We start from the raw sequence: 7,182 nt of genomic DNA, 5'->3' as shown, positions 1-7,182 counted from the left end.
AATACTGCAAGTGGGAATTTAATTTACAATGGACCCAGGTAGGTGGTAACCCCAGATGACTGGCAGAAGCAAACACATTCTCTCTGGAGGAATGAAACTTCAATCTAGGTATCAAAGAATTCCCACAGATAAAGTCACAAAGAATATGGGTAGCTCACAGTTAAAAACCACAAACCAAAGAAAGAAATGAGTACCATGAGTGCAAGTCATCAGAAACAACATACAGGAGAATCAGACTCACAAATAACTTAGATATTGTACTTATTAGCACAGAATATAAACATGTTACACATGTTTTAAATATATTTCAAGAAGTCAAAGAGAGGCCTCAAAACACCAGGCAACAAAAGCATATACTTTTGAAAGGGGTTGATGAGAGTTAACATGTCCTACCGCCCTTTAATTTTTCAAGAGGAGAGTAAAGAGTCTTATTTGTTAGGGACTTTAGGTAAGTAGATCTGTTAAAATATTTGGAGTAACTTTTAAAATAATAAATATAAAGAATATAGCATTTAAACTAATAATGGATAAAATGAATGATAAGAAAATAAATTAGAAAGTTAAGAAAAATAAGAAGTATACAATAAGATGGTAAAAGGATTCAAATATAGTAGTAAAGTGTAAATGAATTACTCCAGTTGAAAGATAAAGCCTATAATACTGGATTTTTAAAATCCAGCTATATGCTCTTTATAAGAGACATATCTAAAACTTTAAAGAAAGATTGAAAAGAAAAAGGATGGAAAAAATATACGAGGCACATATCAGAGGAAGTAAGGATAATCTCTACAAAATAATAAACATTGGTTCAATTACTGATAAATGGTTCAATTTGTCAGGGGGATATACTAATTCTCAACTAATCTTAATAATACAGCCTCAATATATATAAGCAGAACTAAGTTTAAAATATACTCTTTCAGTAATTGATATAACAAGTGGACAGAAATGGTTATGAATATAGCATATTTAAATAACAAATACGCTTAGTGTAATGGACATGAATGGAATCACACCCAAGAATATGAAGAATTACACATTATTTTCAAGCACAGATTGAACATTTATAAAAATTGACTCTTAGGCCATAAAGCAAACCTTAGTAAATTCCAAAGATTAGAGTCACATAGATCACACTCTAATCACAACGAAAGTAAATTTAAAAGACAATAGCCAAAAGGGGAGGAGGTGTGATTTTCTAATGCATTTAGAAATTTAATAACATATCTAAACCAATGAATCAATGAAAAAATCCTAATGGGTATTAGAAAATACTTATAACTGGGCTTCCCTGGTGGCGCAGTGGTTGAGAGTCTGCCTGCCGATGCATGGGACACAGGTTCGTGCCCCGGTCTGGGAAGATCCCACATGCCGCGGAGCGGCTGGGCCCGTGAGCCATGGCCGCTGAGCCTGCGCGTCTGGAGCCTGTGCTCCGCAGCGGGAGAGGCCACAACAGTGAGAGACCCGCGTACCACAAAAAAAAAAAAAAAAGAAAGAAAATACTTATAACTAATTATATCAAAATCCTATGCATTAACACTCTTCAGATACAGCTAAAGGGATAGTTAGAGGAAAATTTATGGTCTGAAATGTTTTGAGTTAGAGAAGAAGAAAGGACTGAAAATTTATGGGGTAAGCATTCTACATTTACACTTACTAGAAGAACATTATTCTTCTAGAAAAGAATAATAGAGAAGTCAAAAGTAATAAAAGTTGTGAGATCAGAACTTAATGCTATAGAAAATGAACATGTAATTGAGAGATCAACAAAGCCAGAAATTAAGACAAATAATATAAGCAAATCTCTAACATCATTAATTAAGAAAAACTAGGGAAGGCACAAAAATATTAGGAATCAAAGGGGTATATAATTATAGATTTAGAGATTTAAAAGTTAATAAGGTAGTGCTATGAACAACTTTAGCCAATAAATTTGAAAGCTTAGACAAAATGGACAGATATCTAGAAAGATATGATTTACCAAAACTCAGCTGGGAGAAATAGAAAGCTTGGTTAGTCCTGTAACATTAGACAAATCTAGTCAATACTTTAAAAGCTGAGACTGCATGTTCTTTGTAGAAAGCTTTTGTGTGATCCACTGAAAATGCTGGAAATGTCTAGCTCTTTCTGGAGCTAGGTATGTTAATTATAAAGTTCATTTGGAAGAACAAGTGTGCAAGACTAACCCAAGAAAACCCTTAAAAAAGAGCATTTGGGAAGGGAGGGTATTAAAACATAAAGTCTCAAAAACTGAAAATGAGGTATAGGCACATGCATAGACCAGTGGAACACAATAGAAAATTCAGAAATAGACCCAAATGCATATGAAAATTCAAGGTACAATAAAGGTGGTTAGTTCAAAAACAGATACATAAATCAGTGGAACAGAATAGACAACCCCAAAATAAACCCACATAACTAAGGTCGTTTAATCTACCACAAAGGAGGCAGGGATATACAATGGAGGAAAGACAGTTTCTTCAATAAGTGGCACTGGGAAACTAGATAGCTACATGTAAAACAATAAGATCAGAACATTTCCTCACACCATACAAAAATAAACTCAAGGTAGATTAAAGACTGAAATGTAAGACCTGAAGCCATAAAACTCCTAGAAGAGAAAATGAGCAGAACACTCTTTGACATAAATCGTACCAATATTTTTTTGGATGTGTCCCCTAAGGCAAAATAAATAAAAGCAAAAATAAACAAGTGGGACATAATTAAATTTAGAAGCTTTTGCACAGCAAAGGAAACCCATCAGAAATATGAAAAGACAACCTACTGAGTGGGAGAAAATATTTGCAAATGAGATGACCGATAGAGTTAATATCCAAAATATGTAAAACACCTCTACAACTCACCATAAAAAAACACACAACCCAGGGCTTCCCTGGTGGCGCAGTGGTTGAGGGTCCGCCTGCCAATGCGGGGGATACGGGTTCATGCCCCGGTCCAGGAGGATCCCGCATGCCGCAGAGCGGCTAGGCCCGTGAGCCATGGCCGCTGAGCCTGCGCGTCCGGAGCCTGTGCTCCGCAACGGGAGGGGCCACAGCAGTGAGAGGCCCGCGTACCGCAAAAAAAAACCCCCAAAAAACCACACAACCCAAGTTAAAAAATGGGCTGGGAACTTCCCTGGTGGTCCAGTTACTACGACTTCACACTCCCAATGCAGGGTTCGATCCCTGGTCAGGGAACTAGATCCCACATGCCGCAACTAGGAGTTCGCATGCTGCAACCCCACATGTCGCAACCAAAAAAAAAAAAAAAAAGATGCCCCATATTGCAACTAAAATAAAAGAAGGGCCAAAGACATTTTCCAAAGAAGACATATAGCTGACCAACATGAAAAGATGCTCAACATCGTTAATCATCAGAGAAATGCAAATTAAAATCACAGTGAGATATCACCACACACCTGTCAGAATGGCTATCATCAAAAATAACAAATGTTGGTGAGGATGTGGAGAAAAGGGAACTCTCGTACACTGTTGGTGGGAATGTAAATTGGTGCAGCCACTGTGGAAAACAGTATGGAGGTTTCTCAAAAATCTAAATATAGAACTAGCATATGACACAGCAATTCCACTTTAGGTATATATCCAAAAAAACTGAAAACACTAATTTGAAAAGATACATGCACCCCAAAGTTCATAGCAGCATTATTTACAATAGCCAAGATGTGGAAGCAACACAAGGATCCATCAATGGATGGACCCATTGTGTTGAATGGATGAAGATGAATCCATTTCATCCATTCAGATGAAATGGATTCAGATGAATGGATAAAGGAAATGTAGCATAAATCTATATCTATAGCTCTCTATATATACACAATGGAGTGTTACTCAGCCGTGAAAAGGAATGAAATTCTGCCATTTGCAAAAATGTGGATGGACCTAGAGAGTATTATGCTTAGTGAAATAAGTTAGAGACAAATATTGTATGTTATCACTTAGATGTGGCATCTGAAAAAATTAATAAATGTATATAACAAAATAAACAGACTCACAGATATAGAAAACAAACTAGTGGATACCAGTGGGGAGAGGGAAGTGGGAAGGGGCACAATAGGGGTAGGGGATTAAGAGATACAAATTACTATGTATAAAATAGATAAGCAACAAGGATATATTGTACAGCACAGGGAAGTATAGCCCTTATTTTATAATAACTTTAAATGGAACATAATCTATAAAAATATTATCACTGTGCTGTACACCTGAAATATAATATTTTAAATCAACTATACTTCAATAAAAAATAAAATAAAAGGTGGTGCCTTAAGTCAGTGGGGGGAAAAGATGGACTATAAAAGTGAATAGTATTGGGGTAACTGGATAGCCTTATGGAAAATGAAAATTGATCTGTTCCTCACACTATGTGCCAGGATAATTTTCAAATTGATCAGAGATTTAACTGTACAATATTAAACCATACAACTACTAGAAAAAATAAGATGAATTCCTCAGTAGACTGGCTGGTCTAAATCTGTGAGTCTATTTTTGGGCTACTGAGAGCTAAGTAAGAATGTTTTTTTCAATTTTGAAGAGTTTAATAAACAAGGAGAAGGAGGAAAAAGACAGGATCATATCTGGTTATAAACCCTAAAATATTTTAAATAGTTTTTTAAAGGTTGTCAACCCCTGCTGTGTAACATGGGAGTGAGGAAACTTTCCTAACAGTATTGGTTAATTATTGCATAATAATGCCACATGTCTTTCAGTCTCCTTGGATCAGTAGGAAAATATTCACCCATTTGGTGGAAGGAATTGTAATTCACATGGTAAAGCATGGGGATACAGAGAACGGTGAAGAATTGGGGCCAATAATGTAATCCTCCAGACTAAGTATGACTTAAAAATCCAGATACAGCAGAGATATATTTGGCTATGCTAAAAACCCAAAAAACAAACAAAAAACATTCCTTTTGCATCTCAAACATACCAAAGTAAAGTAAAATACAAGTGATAACTGGGAAAACATTTTCAATTTATATCACAGATTAAGGGCTAATATCTCTAGTTTATAAAGAGCTTTTAAAAATAGAGTCAGTCTTATAGAAAAATAGAGAAATGATAGGAACAGTTCACAGAAAAAAATGCAAATGCCCCTTAAACATATGAAAAGATGCTCAACTTTCCACAGTTGTTTGATTTTTACAACAACCTGGTGAGGTGGATATTCTTATCATCCCTATTTTACAGACAAGAAAGCGGAGTCAAAAAGAGATAAAGTGTCCTGCCTGAACTCAACTAATAAGTAATGGTGCTAGGATTTGAATCCAGTCAGGTGGGCTCTGGCTAAGAGTAGTTCACCATGACTAAGTGATGCTTATTTCAGGAACACAGGATCATTTAATATTAAGACTAACTGGGTGTTTCCTTAATATGATAAAATATGTTTATCTCAGTCCAAATTCTGCTTAATTGAGAATTAGAGAAGCAATTTCCTTAAAATCAGAAACAAATCAAACAAACAGGAAAACACCTTCATTACCTTGAAGTAGGTAAATATTTCTTACGCAAAATAAAAAGTACTACCCAGAAAAATAAAGACTGATGCATTAGTTTATATTAAAATTAAAATTTTCTATTCAAAAGACCTCATTAAGAGTAAAAAAGTCAGCCACAGGGTAGGAGATTATACTTGCAATACAAACATCTGACAAGACTTGCATCCAGAATCTATTTTAGAAATTGCTACAAATCAATTAAAACAGATAATCTAATACCAGGCAAATGACTCGTACAAAACATCACAAAAGAAGATATCCAAATGGCCAATAAGTGTATGACAGAGGGTTAAACATCATTAGTCATTCATGAAATGTAAATTAAAACCACAAAGACATACACACGCAACAGACTGGCTAAAGTTAAAGAGACTAACAACACTGAGTACTGGTACGGATGTGGAGCAACAGACACTCCCCTAAACTGCTGGTAAGGGTGTATATACAGCCGCCTTGGATAGTTATTTGACAGTATCCACTAAAGCTAAACATATGCAAACCTGGCCACCCGGCAGTACCATTCTTAGGTATATACAAAATAGAAATGTGTACATATGTGCACCAAAACACACGCACATAGCAGCCCTATACAGCATAGCCAAAACTGAAAATGACACAAAAGTCCATCAACAGAATGAATCCATATATTGTGATATAGTCATACGGTGGAATACTACATAGAAACAAGGATTAACAAACTACACGCAGCAACATGAAGGAAGCTCGAAAACATAATGTTGAACAAAGCAGCCAGGTACATGAGGACGTGTTGTATGATTCCATTTACATAAGGTTAAGAACAAGCAAAACCGAACTTTGCTGTTAGAAATCTTTCCTGTAGGTGTGAGTATAACTGAAGGAGACAGAAGGCCTCTGGAAGTTTCAGCAATGTTCTTGCCTTTGTTTAGAGGGTGTGATCTCTTTGTGAAGATTCACTGAGCCGTAGATTTACAGTTGTGCATTTTTCTGGAAGTATGCTGTAGTCAATAAAAACAACACAAAATAAAACAAAAAAAATGTTTGTGAGCAGGGGTATTTTTGAGTATAGGGTCATGTCTGAGAGCCATGACAGGGCATGTGTAGACCCCACTTTCCCTTGAAGCTCAGGACCTGGGCAGGAAGTACTACCCAGAGCCCTCCCTCCTAGACTGCCTTGAGGGGTCCTCCCACCCTGCCATTTGGGGATTCCTTGAGAGGCCCTGGCATTTCCTTTCAGAATAGGTCATGGGGCCATATATAATTCTCCATGTTTTGTTTTGTTTTGTTTTGTTTTGCAGTACGCGGGCCTCTCACTGTTGTGGCCTCTCCCGTTGCGGAGCACAGGCTCCAGACGCACAGGCTCAGCGGCCATGGCTCACGGGCCCAGCCACTCCACGGCATGTGGGATCTTCCCGGAGCGGGGCACGAACCCGTGTCCCCTGCATCGGCAGGTGGACTCTCAACCACTGCGCCACCAGGGAAGTCCCCTCCATGTTGTTTTAAAAAGATCTTCCACAGCGAAGGCCATGCTGGGACTCAGTCCCCAGTCTTCTGGCCATCATCTCTTCTGATTAGGATAGTCACTGTACCTGTAGGATATCCCTGGTGTGGGACTAAGCAGCTGCCCACAGATGTCTTTACCACCGTCCCCCTCCAGCTTCAAAGGGCCTGAGTACCTACCTGGTCAG

The sequence above is a fragment of the Tursiops truncatus genome, chromosome 2 (genome assembly GCF_011762595.2).
Source record: "Tursiops truncatus isolate mTurTru1 chromosome 2, mTurTru1.mat.Y, whole genome shotgun sequence".
Classification (NCBI taxonomy): Eukaryota; Metazoa; Chordata; class Mammalia; order Artiodactyla; family Delphinidae; genus Tursiops; species Tursiops truncatus.
This window is presented reverse-complemented; position numbering follows the sequence as displayed.